Raw genomic sequence first — 18,765 nt, forward strand, 5'->3', positions numbered from 1 at the left:
TGGTGTGGACCTCATTCAGTTCATCCTGTTTGGAATTCTCTGGTGCTTCCTGAAACGGGATGTCTATTTCCTTCCCTAGGTTACTGAAGTTTCCAACTATTATTTCCTCAAGTAAGTTTCCTGTCCCTTTCTCTCTCTTCTTCTTCTTCTGGGATCCCTATAACGTGAACATGTGCTTGCTTGATGTCTCCAAGAGATCCCTTAACCTATCCCCACGTTTTCAAATTATTCTTTTCTCTTTTTGCTATTTGCTTTGGGTGCTTTCCATTACCCTGTCTTCCAGAGCACTGATATGTTCTTCTGCATCCACTAATCTGTTGATTCCCCCTAGGGTATTTTTTATTGCAGTTACTGTATTCTTCACCTCTGATTGGTTCTTTTTTATATTTTATATATCTTTATTAAAGCTTTCACTGAGTTCTTCCACTCTTATCTTCAGACCGGTGAGCATCTTTACAATCATTACTCTAAATGTTTTATCAGGTATGTTGCTTATCTCCATTTCATTTAGTTATCTTACTGATGTTTTGTCTTGTTTCTTTTGGAGCATGTTGCCTTATTTCCCCCATTTAGTTTAACTACGTTTGTTTCTATGCATTAGGCAGAACAGCTACTTCTAAAATTGAAGGAATGGTCTTGTGTCTGGTTGTCCCGTGGAGACTGTGTATGCTTGGTGATTCCTGCTGGCCGGATGGAGCTGTGGCCGGCATGGGTTGGGGGTCCCAGGGCTCTCCACAGAGTGGGCGCCCTGGCAGGAAAGCTAAAGCTTGAAGTAGGTACAGGTCAGTATGGTCCCTGGGCTCTCCACACAGCAGGTGGGTGCTATCCAGGGTAGTTCAAGTTTTCCATGTGGGGGTGCCCTGGCAAGGTGGCTGGAGCTGAGGCTGTGTGTGGGCCGGAAGGTCCCTGGGCTCTCCATACAGAAGGTGCCCTGACAGGATTAGCTGAAGTTGAAATGGATGCAAGCTGGGGGGTCCTGGACATCTATGCACAGAGGACATCTTGGCCGGATAGCTGAAGCTGAAGTGGATATAAACCAGGATGTTCCAGGACTCTTCACAGAGGGTACCCTGGAAGGGCAACTGGAGCCAAGGTAGGGTACGTGTCAGGGGGTCTTGGGGTGTTCCATGCAGGGGGCATCCTGACAGGATGGCTAAAGCTGAAGTGGACATGGACTGGTGTGGTCCCTGGGCTCTCCCCATGAAGTGTGCCCTGGCAGGACAGCTGAAGCTAAAGTGGGTGCAAGCTGGGGTGTCCTGGGGTGCTTGACGTAGTGGATGCCTTGCCCAGGTGAATGGAGCTGAGGCTGGCATGGACAGGGATGTTATGGGGTGCTCCACACAGGGGTGCCTTGGTGGGGCAGCTGGATCTAAAGCAGACATCAGACAGGAGGTTCCAGAGCACTCTGCATTGGAGGCTCCCTAGCAAGGCATCTGAAGCCAAAGTGTTGTGATCCTGGAGTGTTCTGGGTGCCTTGCACCTGTGTCACCTTGGCACAATGGCTGGAGCTGTACTGAGCACTAACCGGGGGTATCCCAGCGTGCACTGCTCTGTGGCCACCTTGGTGGGACGGCTGGGGCTGGCCTGGGGCTCACTGAGGCAAAGCAGACCAATTTTGATGCCAAGACTGTGTACTGGTCTGTGTTTTCAAGGCGGGAATGGAGAGAACAGACCATGGCTGTCAGCCTCTCCCATCCAGAGAGTGTTCCAGCAGCTCCCTCACCATTTGGTGGAGTTCTAGTGCTGGCTCTTTTATATGCTAATTGATCTTTTAAACTGTGTTTTTTCTGTGCCCCAGGAGTTCAGGGCTGATGTGAGGTAAGGGACCTGGGGCTCACTGAAACCTCAAACTGGCTATGGTGTCCAGACTGTGCTCGGGTCAGTGCTTTCAAGGGGAAGGGGGAGCACAAACCATGTCGCTCACCAGTCCCTCTGACCCGGAGAGTTCCACCAGCTATTCTGTTGTTTGCTGGAGTTCTAGTTCTATTTTATGAGCTAGTTTCTCTTTTAAACCTGGAGTTCTAGTTCTATTTTATGAGCTAGTTTCTCTTTTAAACCATGGCTTTTTTCCTGTGCCCAAGGACAGATGACTGTGCTCCCAGTCCCTCAGTACTATCTCTTACCACTGCAGTTCGCAGCATCTGGGGTAGGGGTTCCCTGCATTACTGTGTCTCCATCTCTCCTGCTGTTGTTTTGCTATTCTATCTTTTGTTGTGTGGAAGCTGTTCAGGTGGCCCTCAGTTCCTCCTCAGGAGGAACTGCTCTGTAAATAGGTGTAATTCGGTGTGTTCCATGGAGGAGGTGAGATCAGGATCCTCCCCTACGTCACCATGTTGGACTGGAAGCTCTGAATCTATAATTTTTAAACTTTGCAGAAGGAGAAGCCCATGTCCATATCACTTCAAAGGTGAATTCTACCAAACATTTCAAGAAGAATTAATACCAATTTTTCAAAAACTCTTCCAAAATAGAAGTGGAGGGAACACTTCTCAACTCATCCTATGAGGCCAGTTTTACTGATATCAAAATCAGATAACCACAGCACAAGAGGCTGAGAAGGAGGAAGATGGCAGAGGAGTAGCAGATCCTAGTTTTATCTTGTCCCTGGAATTCAGCTAGATAGCTGTCAAATCATTCTGAACACCTGTGAACTCATCTGAGATCTAAGGAAAGAATCGCTGCAGTTCTACAAATAGAAAAACAACCACTTTTTGCAAGGTAAGAGGTATGGAGAAGTGAATATATGAACCAACATATCGGAAAATAAGCTGTAGGGGGAGGGAGCCTCAATCAGCGAGCTACCTGAAAGTGATATAGCAGTGGACTGCAAAATTGGAACTTCTAGAAATCTGCTCCAGTGAAGGACTTCCCTGCCTGAAACGCACTCAGGTGGTGAAGTAGGGCAGAATCCCAGGTGGGGCAGTGTGGTCTCAGGATCCCCGGGGTCACAGAAAGAACGGGGGTGCCTGAGTGCGGCAGAGATTGCAAGCATTAGAGCAGGGAAGCCGGCTGCAATCAGTGAGCCTATGAGTGGGCTTTCAGCTCAGTTTTGCCATAAACCAGCAACCATGACACGATCAGGTGACTGCTCTTCGAGCAGGGGCCCAGCAAGCAGCAGAACCACAGCAAGACCCTCCTCCTTCCCCCAGGGAGGACTGGCATGGGTGAGTGCCACAGGAATCTGCAGGATTTGGAGACCCAAAAAGGGTCGGTGCCTGAGATAAAAACGCTTGGTCACAGGCTGGGTGAACAGAGTGTGGATGGAAACCAGGGAGACAAAACTGATTGACTGCTTTTCCCTGAGGGCATAATGAAGAGTGGGAGCTGGGATCATTCAGCTCTGGGGCTGGAGAACTGGACGCTACCATTTTTATTTTCATCCTCTAAAGTGGCACGGAAGGCCTTCAGGGAACAAAAGCCACATAGAGCAATCTGGAGCAGCTCACACTAAGCCCTGGCAAGGGTGGTGCAACTCAGCCCAGGCAAAGACACCTGAGAATTAGCAAAACTGGCCCCCCCACAGAAGACCAGCAGGAATATCTGGCTAATACCAAGTTTACGGATCACACAGAACTGCAAAACTCCAGAACTAGGGAAAAATAGTATATAGATTTTGAGATTTTTTTCTCATGATTCTTTAGTCTTTCAGTTTAAAATTTCTTTTCTTTGTTTTTTTTACTTTTCAACTAGTTTCTTATGTTATCAACTCTTTTTTAAGTCTTTTTTAATTTTATTTTTACGTTTACATTTTATCTATCTATATATATTCTTCATTTTTGGCTTCCTTTCATCATATTCAATTATATTTTTGTATATATAGAAGTTTTTCTTCCTTTATCATTTTGGATCTAGTTTCTTCTAACAGACCAAAATACACCCAGGACCTAGTGTGTTACCCTGTTCTGTCCACCTCTTTGATTATATTCTCTCTCTGTTTTCCTTTTTTTCTTTTTTGGTTACTGATCTCTTCTGATTTGTTTACTGTATATTTTGCTGGGGTCATGGTTGATATTTTTGTATTTTGTTCTCTCATCCATCTATTCTTCTTTGGACAAAATGACAAGACCAAAAACTCACCCCAGAAAAAAAAACAAGAGGCAGTACTAACTGCCAGAGACTTAACAAATATGGATATTATAAAATGTCAGAGCTAGAATTCAAAATAACGATTATAAAGATACTAGCTGAGCTTGAAAAAAGCATAGAAGACACTAGAGAATCCCTTTCTGGAGAAATAAAAAAACTAAAATCTAATCAAGTCAAAATAAAAAAGGCTATTAATGAGAATCAATAAAAAATGGAGGCTCTAACTACTAGGATAAACAAGGCAGAAGACAGAATCAGTGATGGAAGATAAAATGATGGAGAATAAAGAAACTGAGGTAAAGAAAGAAACAACTACTGGATCACAACGGGAGAAGTCAAAAGATCAGCAGTACCATAAAGTGAAACAATATTAGAATAATTAGGGTTCCAGAGGAAGAGGAAGGGGGTGGCAGAAGGTATATTTGAGCAAATTATAGCTGAGAACTTCCCTAATCTGGAAGGAAACAGGCATCCAAGTCCAGGAGGCACAGAGAAACCCTCTCAAAATCAATAAAAATAGGTCAACACCTCGACATAGAATAGTGAAGGCTGTGAATTTCAGAGACAAAGAGAAAATCCTGAAAGCAGCTCAGGACAATAAATAGGTCCTTAACCTACAGAGGTAGACACATAAGGCTGGCAGCAAACCTATCCACAGAGACCTGGCAGGCCAGAAAGGACTGGCATGATATATTCAGGGTGCTAAATGAGAAAAACATGCAGCCAAGAATACTTTATCCAGCAAGGCTGTCATTCAAAATAGGAGAGAGGGGCGCCTGGGTGGCTCAGTCATTAAGTGTCTGCCTTCGACTCAGGTCATGATCCCACGGTCCTGGGATCGAGCCCCGCATCGGGCTCCCTGCTCCACAGGAAGCCTGCTTCTCCCTCTTCCACTCCCCCTGCCTGTGTTCTCTCTCTCGCTGTGTCTCTGTCAAATAAATAAATAAAATCTTTACAAAAAAAAAAAAAAAGGGCACCTGGGTGGCTCAGTTGGTTAAGCGACTGCCTTCGGCTCAGGTCATGATCCTGGAGTCCCTGGATCGAGTCCCGCATCGGGCTCCCTGCTCAGCGAGGAGCCTGCTTCTCCCTCTGACCCTCCCCCCTCTCATGTACTCTCTCTCTCTCATTCTCGCTCTCTCAAATAAATAAATCTTTAAAAAAAAAAAAAAAGAATAGGAGAGATGAAGAGCTTCCAGGAAAAACAGAAACTAAAAGAATTCGTGATCACTAAACCAGCCCTGCAAGAAATATTAAAAGGGATCCTGTAAGCAAAGACAGAGCCTAAAAGTAACACAGACCAGAAAGGAACAGACAATATACAGTAACAGTGACTTTACAGGTAATACAATGGCACTAAATTCATATCTTTCAGTAGTTACTCTGAATGTAAATGGGCTAAAATGCTCCAATCAAAAGACAAAGGGTAGCAGATTGGATAAAAAATAAGGCCCGTCGATATGCTGTCTACAAGAGACTCATTTTAGACCCAAAGACACCTCCAGATTGAAAGTGAGGAGGTGGAGAACCATTTATCATGCTATAATGGAGATGGAAAAAAAAGTAATCCTTCTTTCAGACAAATAAGATTTTAAACCAAAGACTCTAATAAGAGATGAGGAAGGACACTATATCATACTTAAAGGTTCTATGCAACAAGAAGAGCTAACAATTGTAAATATTTATCCTCCTGACTTGGGAGCAGCCAATTATATAAAAAAATTAATAACAAAATTCAAGAAACTCATTCACAATAACACAGTAAGAGTAGGGACTTTAACACCCCACTTACAGCAATGGACAGATCATCTAAGCAGAAGATCAACAAGGAAACAAGGACTTTGAATGACACACTGGACCAGATGGACTTCACAGATATATTCAGAACACTGCCTCCTAAAGCAAGAGCATACACATTCTTCTCGAGTGCCCATGGAACATTCTCCAGAATAGAACACATACTGGCTCACAAATCAGGTCTCAACTGGTACCAAAAGACTGGGATTATTCCTTGCATATTTTCAGACCACAATGCTTTGAAACTAGAACTCAATCACAAGAGGAAAGTTGAAAAGGACTCAAATACATGGAGGCTAAAGAGCATCCAACTAAAGAATGAATGGGTCACAACCAGAAAATTAAACAAGAATTTAAAAAATGCATGGAAACAAATGAAAATGAAAACACAACTATTCAAAACCTTTGGCATACAGCAATGGTGGTCCTAAGAGGGAAGTACATAGCAATACAAGCCTTTCTCAAGAAACAGGGAAAGTCTCACATGTACAACCTAACCCTACACCTAAAGGAGCTGGAGAAAGAACAGCACATAAAGCTTAAACCAAGCAAGAGATGAGATTTAATAAAGATCAGAGCAGAAATCAATGAAATAGAAACCAAAAGAATAGCAGAACAGATCAATGAAACTAGGAGCTGGTTCTCTGAAAGAAAGATCGATAAACCCCTGGCCAGACTTACCAAAAAGAAAAAAGAAAGGACCCAAATTAATAAAATCGAATGAAAGAGGAGAGATCATAACCAACACACAAGAAATACAATTATAAGAACATATTATGAGCAACTATCTGCCAACAAATTAGGCAAATGGAAGAAATGGATACTTTCCTAGAAATATAAACTACCAAAATTGAACCAGGAAGAAATAAAAACCTGAACATTTCAGACCCATAACCAGCAAAGAAATTGAATCAGTAATCAAAAATCTCCCAAAAAACAAGAGTCTAGGGCCAGATGGCCAAACATTTAAAGAAGAATTAACACCTATTCTTCTGAAGTTGTTTCAAAAAATAGAAATGAAGGAAAACTTCCAAACTCTATGAGGCCAGCATTTCCCTGATCCCAAAACCAAAGATCCCACCAAAAAGGAGAATTACAGACCAATATCCCTGATGAACATGGATGCCAAAATTCTCACCAAGATACTAGCCAATAGGATCCAACAGTACATTAAAAGGATTATTCACCATGACCAAGTGGGATTTATTCCTGGGCTGCAAGCGTGGTTCAGCATCTGCAAATCAATGTGATACACTACATTAATAAAAGACAGGACAAGAACAATTTGAGCCTCTCAATAGATGCAGAAAAAGCATTTGACAAAGTACAGCATCCTTTCTTGATTAAAACTCTTCACAGTGTAGGGATAGAAGGAACATACCACAATATCATAAAAGCCATATATGAAAAGCCCACAGAGAATATCATTCTCAACGGGCAAAAATTGAGAGCTTTTCCCCTAAGGTCAGGAACACAACAGGGATGCCCACTCTCACCACTGTTGTTCAACATAATGCTAAAAGTCCCAGGCTCACCAATCAGACAACAAAAAGAAATGAAAGGCATCCAAATCGACAAAGAAGCCAAACTCTCACTCTTCACAGATGACATGATACTCCATGTGGAAAACCCAAAAGACTCCACCCCAAAATTGCTAGAACTCATACAGGAATTCAGCAAAGTTGCAGGATACAAAATCAATGCACAGAAATCAGTTGCATTTCTATACACTAACCATGAGACAGAAGACAGAGAAATTAAGGAATCAATCCCATTTACAGTTGCACCAAACACCGTAAGATACCCAGGAATAAACCTACCCAGAGAGGTAAAGGATCTGTACTCTGAAAAGTATAAAACTCATGAAAGAAATTGAGGAAGACACAAAGAAATGGAAAAACACTCCATGTTCATGGATTGGAAGAACAAATATTGTTAAAATGTCTATGCTTCTCAGAGCAATCTATATATTCAATGCAATCCCTATCAAAATACCATCATCATTTTTCACAGAGCTAGAACAAATAATACTAAAATTTGTATGGAACCAGAAAAGACCCTGAATAGCTGAAGTAAGGTTAAAAAAGAAAACCAAAGCTGGTGGCATCACAATTTTGGACTTCAAGCTCTACTGAAGCTGTAATCAAGACAGTATGATACTGGCAAAAAAACAGACACATAGATCAATGAAACAGGATAAAGAACCCAGAAATGGATACTCAACTCTATGGTCAACTAATCTTTCACAAAGCAGGAAAGAATATCCAATGGAAAAAAAGACAAGTCTCTTCACCAAATAGTGCTGGGAAAACTGGACAGCCACAAGTAGAAGAATTTTCTTACACCGTACACAAAAAATAAACTCTAAATGGATGAAAGACCCAAATGTGAGACAGGAAACCATCAAAATCCTAGAAGAGAACACAGGCAACAACCTCTTTGACCTCAGTCGCAGCTACTTCTTGCTAGACACATCTCCAAAGGCAAGGGAAACAAAGGCAAAAATGAGCTATTGTGACCTCATCAAGATAAAAAGCTTTTGCACAGCAAAGGAAAGTCGACAAAACCAAAAGACAACCTACAGAATGGGAAAAGATATTTGCAAATGTCTTATCAGATAAAGGGTTAGTATTCAAAATCTATAAAGAACTTATCAAACTCAACAACCAGAAAGCAAATAATCCAGTCAAAAAATGGGCAGAAGACATGGGCAGACATTTCTCCAAAGACATACAAATGGCCAAAAAGCACATGAAAAAATGCTCAACATCACTCAGCATCAGGGAAATACAAGTCAAAACCACAATGAGATACCACCTCACACCAGTCAGAATGGCTAAAATTAACAAGTCAGGAAACGACAGATGTTGGCGGGAATGCGGAGAAAGGGGAACCCTCCTACACTGTTGGTGGGAATGCAAGCTGGTGCAACCACTCTGGAAAACAGTACGGAGGTTCCTCAAAAAGTTAAAAATAGAGCTACCCTATGACCCAGCAACTGCACTACAAGGTATTTACCCCAAAGATACAAATATAGTGATCCGAAGAGGCACCACACCCAAATGTTTACAGCAGCAATATCCACAATAGCCAAACTATGGAAAGAGCCCAGATGTCCATCAACAGATGAACGAATAAAGATGTGGTAATGTATACACACACACACACACACACACACAATGGAGCATTACTCAGCCATCAAAAAAATGAAATCTTGCCATTTGCAATGATGTGGATGGAACTAGAGGGTATTATGCTAGGCAAAATAAGTCAGTCAGAGAAAGACAATTATCATATGATTTCATTCATATGTGGAATTTGAGAAACAAAACAGAGGAACATGGAGGAAGGGAGGGAAAAATAAAACAAGATAAAATCAGAGAGGAAGACAAACCATAAGTAAGAGACTCTTAACTCTAGGAAACAAACTGAAGGTTGCTGGAGGGGAGGGGGTGGGGGATGGGGTAATAGGGTGATGGGCATTAAGGAGGGCACGTGATGTAACGAGCACTGGGTGTTTTTTACAACTGATGAATCACTGAACTCTACCTCTAAAACTAATACACTGTATGTCAATTGAATTTAAATAAGAATAAGACATCACAAGAGAAAAACAGATCAATATCTCATGAATATAGACATAAAACCTCAGTAATATATTAGATGTAATCCAGCAATATATTAAAGGGATTTACAACATGATGAAGTGGCATTTATTTCAGAAATGCAAGGTTGATTTAATATCCAAAAACCAAAATATATAATATACTGTATTAACAGAATAAAGGACAAAATCCACACAAACATTTCAATAGATGCAAAAAAAGTACCTGGCAGAATCTAACACCCTGTATATAGAAAATCATAAAGAACTCACTAAAATGCTATTAGAATTAATAAAAAAATGTTCAATAATGTTGCACAATATGCAAAAAATCAACTGTATTTCTATACATTAGCAATGAAAAATCCAAAAATGAGAGAGAAAAATTGCATTTACAATAGCATTAAAAAATATAATACTTGGAAACAAGGCAAGAAGGATGTTGGAAGAGAGATACTATTAAAGGGAAATTATTCTGACACTTGCCAAAAATGATAAGGAAGATTTTATTCTTCCTACTCTAGACTACTGCAACAGGGGTCAAGACTATCACAATATAACAAGAAGTGGGGTGATGTCAGCATCATGGCACTGTAAGACATCCCTCCATTTTGCCCCCCCCCCTTTTAAAAAACTAATTAAGGCATCCATCCACAAAAAAAGTGCCTCTGTGGGACCTGTGGGATCCAGCACCATAGGCCAAAGGACCTGAGGGGGTCTCATGCACCTGCGCATTGGTAACAGGCAGACAAACCTAAGTATAGGCTGTGGAACCAACATGATCAGTGTTGCTTCCACAGCCCTCTTGGTCGCCGTTGGGGAAAACTTGAAGAGTACTGATTTAGGCAGGTACTCATGGATGAGAGAGAATTTGTAGAAGGCTAGCCTTGCCAAGAGGAGACTTCAGCATGGCACTGGAGCATAAAATATAGATATGAATTTAGATGCACTGGAGAGGGTAAGAGGAACTTTTCCAGCACTGACCGTTGCCCAAGGTGACAGAGCATAGGGCTGAACTAAGTTTTTTTTTCCCCAAAAAAATGACCACCTCCCAGCCCCCACAGTCTGGCAGGGTATGGCCTTCACTTGCTGCCTGCAGTGACGGCCTTGAGGCTGCCTGCCCACGATGGACTATTTGGCACAAAGAGCAGTCCTGAGGCCTGCTCAGTGCTCTCGATGGGCACCAGGAAGCACTCCAGCGGGACCACCTCATACACAGGAGCATTGGGCATCACATAGGAGCACAGTTCGATTTGCTGGTGGCAGTCTCTCCCCCAGGGGAAAGGGAGAACAGTGAGTGAGTGCCTGGCTACTCCACCTATGTGACAAGCTACTGGAGAAACCCATTTCTCTCCAGCAGCACCCAGGGTACAGAGGCAGGACCTCTAAGACTGGGGGCAGGGAGGAGATCAGGAAAGAGGCCAATAAAAATGTCATAGGATATTAAAAGAACATACTCCCTGATAGCTGTGCTCAGGGCTTAAGCAGGAAGTCCACCCACAAGCCTCTGGGAGACCCTTACTCAATGATTCCCTCACCAGTCCCACAGTCACCTCCTCCTACTCTGCGGCCAGCTCCTTATGCATGCTCCTAAGTGCAGTGGCAAGAGTGAGCTCCAGTTAAAAGTAGTGCTCTCAGAATATCAGACCAGGCTCTGTGGGCAAGGGAGAAACCATAAACTTGAGCTGTAATGTCATCTTCTGGAAAAGAAAAAAAAAAAAAAGAGGTTTCCAGCAGCCAGCATGGTAAGTTGTAAGATCAGAGAAGACATAAAAGTTAAGAACTCTGCCACAAGAATGAGTAAGAAGCATGGAGCAGGAGCATCCAGACAAGGATGGAGAGAACCCCAGATAGCAGAACCACAAATGCTATTTCCTACTTGAGGGTAACTAGGAAAGATTTTAGGAGGTGTCTACTACACATCAAAAGGGAAAGCAGCAACACAGAAGTTCAAGGAACATAAAGAATCAAGGAAATATGTCAACACTGTATGGTAACAATCATTCTCCAATAACTGAAATCAAAAGTGTGAAATTTTGCAATCTAGCTAATAAAGAATTCAAAATAACTGTTTTGAAAAACTCAACAAGCTGCAAAAAAAAACTCCACAGAAAAACGATCAACAAAATCAGGAAAGCACTATATGAACAAAATCTGAAATTTAACAGAGATAGAGATCATAACAAAGAATCAAACAAATTCTGGAGCTGAAGAATGAATGAGATGAAAAATTCAATAGAAAACATCTACCTCAAAGTAATCCAAATGGAAGACATAATAAGTGAGCTAGAGGATAGGAACTCTGAAACAACCCAGAGGACAACAAAGAGAAAATAATGAAAAACCCAAAAAGCCTGTATGATCAATGGGACTCCATCAAACGTACAAATATTAGAATTGGGGTTCCAGAAGGAGATAAGAGAGGGAACAAGACAGAAAGCTTATTTAAACAAATAATAGCGGAAAACTTCCTAAACCTGGAGAGAGACCTGGACATCTAAGTTCATAAAGGTAAGAGATCACCTTATTATCTCAATGCAAAAAGACCTTCTTAAGATACATTATAAGAAAATGGTCAAAAATCAAAGATAAAGGGAGACTCTTAAAAGCAGCCAGAGGAAAAACAAGACTGTAATCTACAAAGAAATTCCTATTAGGCTATGAGTGGATTTGCAGCAGAGACCCTAAAGGCCAGCAACGAATGTGGAATAACACATCCAAAGTGTTGAAAGAAAAAATTGCCAGCCAAGAATAGTCTATATGACAAAGTTATCCTTCAAATATGAAGGAGAAATAAATATATTCTCAGACAAATAAAAGTTAAGGGAGTTCATTACCACTAGACTTGCCATGCAAGAAATGCTAAAAGGAAAAGACACTAATTAGTGACATGAAAACATAGAAAAGTATATAATACACTGGTAGAGGTTAAATATACAGATTTACAAAACTAATTCTGTAATAGGATGGTGTGTTAAACACTTAAATATAGTATAAAGGTTAAAGATAAAGAGTATTAGAAATAACTATAGCGGGCGCCTGGGTGGCTCAGTTGGTTAAGCGACTGCCTTCGGCTCAGGTCATGATCCTGGAGTCCCTGGATCGAGTCCCACATCGGGCTCCCTGCTCGGCAGGGTGCCTGCTTCTCCCTCTGACCCTCCCCCCTCTCATGTGCTCTCTCTCTCTCATTCTCTCTGTCTCAAATAAATAAATAAAAAAAATCTTAAAAAAAAAAAAAAAAGAAAGAACTATAGCTACTATAAATTTTAACAAAAAGACAATAGAAAAAGGTAAACTGTGACACCAAGAGTGTAACAGGGGAGTAAAATATGTGGAGTTTTTGTATGAAAAGTTGCTATCACCTTAAAATGGACTATTTTATCTATAAGATGGTTTATGTAAGCCCCATGGTAACTGAAAAGCAAAAACCTAGAGTAGGTTCACAAAAGATACAGAAACAGGAAATGGAACACACAATCCCAAAACATCACCAATTTTAAAAGGTAGGCAGACACTTGGGACAATACAGATAGACCTAGAGGGTATTATGCTAAGTGAAGTAAGTCAGATAGAGAAAGCAAATACCATTATGATTTCACTTATACGTGGAATCTAAGAAACAAAAACAGAAACAGATGCATAAATAATGAGAACTGGTGGTTGCCAGAGGGGAGGGGGTTGGGGGATAGGTGACATAGGTGAAGTGGATTAAGAGGGGCAAACTTCCAGTTATAAAATAAATAAGTTAACAGGGATGAAAAGTACAACATAGGGAATATAGTTAATAATATCATAATATAACTTTCTTTTTTTTAATGTTTTAATTTATTTATTTGAGAGAGAGAGAGAGACAGAGAGAGCAGGAACACAAGCAGGGGGAGGGGTAGAGGGAGAAGCAGGCTCCCCGCTGAGCAGGGAGCCCGATGTGGGGCTCAATCCCAGGACCCTGGGATTATGACCTGAGCCGAAGGCAGACGCTTAACGACTGAGCCACCCAGGCACCCCCTCTTAACAACTTTCTATGGTGAGAGATGGTAACTACACTTATTGTGGTGAGCATTTCCTAATGTGTATAATTGTCAAATCACTATGTTGTACACCTGAAACTAATAATAATATGGTGTGTCAACTATATCTCAATTAAAAATTACATATATTTTCTGGGATACACAGACACATACATACATATACATATTCTAGGGGAAAAATAATAAATACATTAAAGGAAAAAAATAAAAAGGTAGGCAGAAATGGAAGGGAAAAGGAACAATGAAATTACAAAACATCCAGAAAGCAATGAATAAGATGGAATTAGTATAGTAAGTCTTTACATTTCAAAAATTACTCTAATAAGTTCACCAATCAAAAGGCACAGAGTGGCTGGATGGATAAAAAAAACAAGATCCAACAATATGCTGCTTACATGAGACTCACTGCAGATTTAAATACACACATAGGCTTAAAGTGAAGGGATGGAAAAAGGTATTCCATGCAGGTGGAAACCAAAAGAAAGTGGAGATAAAATAAGACTGTACACCAAAAACTGTAAAAAAAAAAAAAAAAAAAAAAAGATAAATACAGTCATTACATAATAATAAAGTAGTCAATTCATTAAAAAGGTATAACAATTTTAAATATATATGCACACAGGGGTGTGGGCGGCTCAGCTGGTTAAGTGTCTGACTCTTGATTTCAGTTCAGTTCATGATCTCAGGGTCATGGGATGGAGCCCCACATAGTGCTTAGCGAGGAGTCTGCTTGGGATTCTTTCTCTCCCTCTCCCTCTGCCCCTCCCCCACTGGCATACTCTCTTTCTCTCTAAAATTAAAATAAATTTTTGAAAAAAATATATATACGCACACAATATCAGAGCACCTAAGTATCTTTTTTTTTTTTTTTTAAGATTTTATTTATTTATTTGAGAGAGAGAGACACAGCGAGAGAGGGAACACAAGCAGGGGGAGGGGGAGAGGGAGAAGCAGGCTTCCTGCAGAGCAGGGAGCCCGATGCGGGGCTCGATCCAGGACCCTGAGATCATGACCTGAGCCGAAGGCAGACGCTTAATGACTGAGCCACCCAGGCGCCCCAGAGCACCTAAGTATCTTAATACAAGCAGATCTGAAGGAAGAAACAGATAATAATGCAATAATAGTAGGTGACTTCAATACACCCCTTTCTAACAATGGCTAGATCATCCAGACAGAAATCAATAAGGAAACATGACTTAAACCATACAAGTGGTCATAACAGGCAATACACAGAACATTCCATCCAACAGGAGCAGAATATACATTCTTCTCAAGTGCACAAGGAACACTCTCCAGGATACATCATATGATAGGACGCAAAACAAGTCTTAACAAATTTAGGAAGACTGAAATCATACCAAGTACCTTTTCTAACCACAGTAGTATGATATTAGAAATCAACAAGAGGAAAGCTGGAAAATCTATAAATATGTGGAAACTAAACAACACGTTCCTGAACAACCAATGGGTTAAAGAAAAAAATCAAAAGGAAAATAAAAAAATAACTGAAACAAATGAAAACAGAAACACAACACACCAAAACACACAGGATGCTACAAAAGCAGTTCTGCAAGAGGTTATAGTGATAAATGCATATGTTAAGAAAACAAAGACCTCAAATAAACAGCCTAACTTGAACCTTCAAGGAACTAGAAACAGAAGAACAAATTAAGCCCTAAGTTAGTGGAAGGAAGGAAACAAAGACCAAAGTGGAAATTAATGAAATAGAAACCAGAAAAATAGAAAAGATCAACAAAACTAATGGCTGTTTTTTTTTTAAATAATAAAATTGACAAACCTCTAGCTAGACTAAGGAAAAAAAGAAGATTCAAATATAATCAGAAACAAAAGAGGAGACATTAGAACTGATACTACAGAAATACATAGGATCATAAGAGACTCTTTTGAATAATTATATGACAACAAACTGAATAAAGAAGAAATGGATATAGTCCTAGAAACATATAACCTACCAAGACAGAATCATGAAGTAATAGAAATTCTGAACATTCCAATAATGAGTAAGGAGATTGAATCTGTACCCAAAAACCTCCTAACAAAGAAAAACCCAAAACCAGATGGCTTCATTGGTGAATTATACCAAACATTTAAAGCAAAATTAATGCCAAACCTTCCCAAACTCTTCCCAAAAAAACCAAAGAGGAGGAAATACTTCCAAACTCATTTTACAAGGCCAGCATTACCCTGAAACCAAATCCAGATAAGGACACAACAAGAAAACTATAGACCAATATCCCTGATGAACACAGATGCAAAAATTCTCAAAAAAATATTAGCAAATTGAATTCAACACCACATAAAAATGATCATATACCGTGACCAAGTGGGATTTATCCCTGGCATATAAGAATGGTTCCACATATACAACTCAGTACATGTGATACACCACATTAATATAATGGAAGATAAAAACTTGTAATCAAATCAATAGATGCAGAAAAAACATTTTACAAAACATAGCATCATTTCATCATAAAAAACTTCAACAAACTGAGTATATAAGGACATATTTCAGCATAATAAAGGCCATATATGACAAACCCAAAGGTAACATCATACTCAATGGTGAAATATTAAAAGCTTTTCCTCTAAGATCAGGAACAAGACAAAGATCCCCACTCTCACCACTGTTACTCATATAGTACTGGAAGGCCTATGTAGAGCAATCAGACAAGACAATTAAATAATAGGCAGCAAAATAGAAAAGGAAGAAGTAAAACTGGCATCATTTGCAGATGATATGATAATATATACAGAAAATCCTAGACTCAACCAAAAATTGAACTAATCAACAAATGCAATAAAGTTGTAGGATATAAAATCAACATACAGAAATCAGTTAAATTTCTATATACTAACAATAAAATATCCAAAAAAGTAATAATGAAAACTATCCCAATCACGATACCATCAAAAATAATAAAATACTTACGAATAAATTTAACTAAGGAGGTGAAAGATCTCTGCAATGAAGACTACAAGACACTGATGAAAGAAATTAAAGACACAACAAATGTAAATATATCCCATGTTCATGGATCAGAAGAACTAATATTGTTAAAATGGCCATACTACCCAAAGCCATCTACAGATTCAATGCAATGTCTTTCAAAATTCCAATGGCATTTTTCACAGAAATAGAAAAAACAATCCTAAAATTTCTATGGAACCATAAAAGACCCCAAACAAATAAAGCAATTCTGAGAAAGAACAAAGCCAGAGGCGTCACAGTTCCTGATTTCAAACTATACTATAAAGCTATAGTAATTAAAACAGTATGGTACTGGCATAAACATAGACACATGAACCAATGGAACAGAATAGAGATCCCAGAAACAAACTCCCACATATACAGTTGACCAAGATTTTACAAGGGAGCCAAGAACTTCACTCACTAGGGAAAAAACAGTCTCTTCAACAAACAGTGCTGGGAAAACTGGATAACCACGTGAAAGAATCTAAAATTGGATCCCTTACAACAGCTCCCCAAAAATAACTTGAAATGGATTAAAGACTTAAATTCAAAGACTAAAACCATTAAATTCCTAGAAGAAAACATAGGGAAGAAGGTTTTTTCTCACTGGTCTTTAAGCAAAACTCAACAAGTGGAACTACATCAAACTAAAAAGCTTCTGGCCAGCAAAATAAACAATCGACAAAATGAAAAGGTAACCTACAGAATGGGAGAAAATATTTACAAACCATATACTAGATAAGGGGTTAATATCTAAAATAAGGAATTCATACAACTCAGTTAACAAACAAAAAAACTATCAAAAACAGGCAGAGGAACTGAATAGACACTTTTCCAAAGAAGACATCTAGATGGCCAACAGACACATGAAAAGATGCTCAACATCACTAATCATCAGGGACAGGCAAATCAAAACCACAATGAGATATTGTAGATATCACACCTGTTCGAACAGCTATCATCAAGACAAGAAATCACAAGTGTTGGTGAGGGTTTGGAGAGAAGGAAACCCTTATGCACTGTTGGTGGGAATATAAATTGGTTCAGCCACTATGGAAAATAGTATGAATGTTCCTCAAAAAATTAAAAATATGGGGCGCCTGGGTGGCTCAGTTGGTTAAGCGGCTGCTTTCAGCTCGGGTCATGATCTCAGGGTCCTGGGATTGAGCCCTGCATCGGGTTCCCTGCTCAGCGGGAAGCCTCCTTCTCCCTCTGCTGCTCCCCCTGCTTGTGTGTGTACGCTCTCTCTCTGTCAAATAAATAAATAAAATCTTTAAAAAACACAGAGAGAAAACAGTGATGGTTACCAGAGGGGGAGGTGGGGTGGGAGAATGAGTTACATAGGTAATGGGGATTAAGGAAGACAGCTGTTGTGGTGAGCACTGTGTGCAGTATGGAACTGCTAAATCACTATATTGTACATCTGAAACTATTATTACACTGCATGTTAACTAACTGGAATGAAAGTAAACATTAAAAAAAAAGTTTCTCCCTTTTGATTTTTAATCTCATTCCTGGGACTTAATTTCAAGAAAATAAGAAAAACAGGCACAAAACCATTTAGAGCAGTACTGTTATTGTAACACAAACCTCTAAATCGGTGCTACCTAAGAGTGTTTATTATTGCTTCAACTAAGTCTCTAAGCACACAACTGACATATTCATAATAAGATGTTCTCAATGAAGAAAGCACAGCACTGACTTACATGCTGGCGCAAGCTCTTTATCTGGTTGTAAAACAGTACTCTGAGTAACACTGCTCCAAAGAACCCAAGTGTCCAAAATAAGGACGTGATTCTAACCTATAATATAACCCAATGAAATACTGTATAAGCATAAAGTAGATTAATGATAGCTAACGATAATTCAGCTCTTACTATGTGCTACGCACTGTACAAGATGCTTTACATACATTATCTCCTTTATCCTGGTAACCTTAGGTTCTACCATCTCCTTTTTGCAGATTAGGAAACAAAGCTCAGAGAAGTTTGAGGATGACCAAGGGCTAACAGCAGGTTGGAAGTGAAATCATGACTCAAACTCAGGCACATATGACTCTAAATCTTGGTCACTATATTGTACTGCCTCAACAAAACTGAATATGTGCGATTATTATAATATGTATATGTATGGATAAAAACCTTAAAAGAAAAAATGGAAATGAATCTTTAGGATGCTGGGATCAAGAGTATTTTTTTTTCTAAAATGTCTTTACAGCTTGTACCTGTGCTAACAATAAATGTACAAGTAATTCAAAT

The 18,765-nt window shown here is 39.7% G+C and overlaps 1 protein-coding gene across 1 annotated transcript in view; it reads right to left on the reverse strand.

The window, feature by feature from the left end:
• VAMP7 (vesicle associated membrane protein 7) overlaps nt 1-18,765 on the reverse strand; it is a 60,109-nt gene that overhangs the window by 20,232 nt on the left and 21,112 nt on the right. The window lies entirely within an intron of this gene.

This window comes from Leptonychotes weddellii, chromosome X (genome assembly GCF_054177405.1).
Source record: "Leptonychotes weddellii isolate Sample4059 chromosome X, ASM5417740v2, whole genome shotgun sequence".
NCBI lineage: Eukaryota > Metazoa > Chordata > Mammalia > Carnivora > Phocidae > Leptonychotes > Leptonychotes weddellii.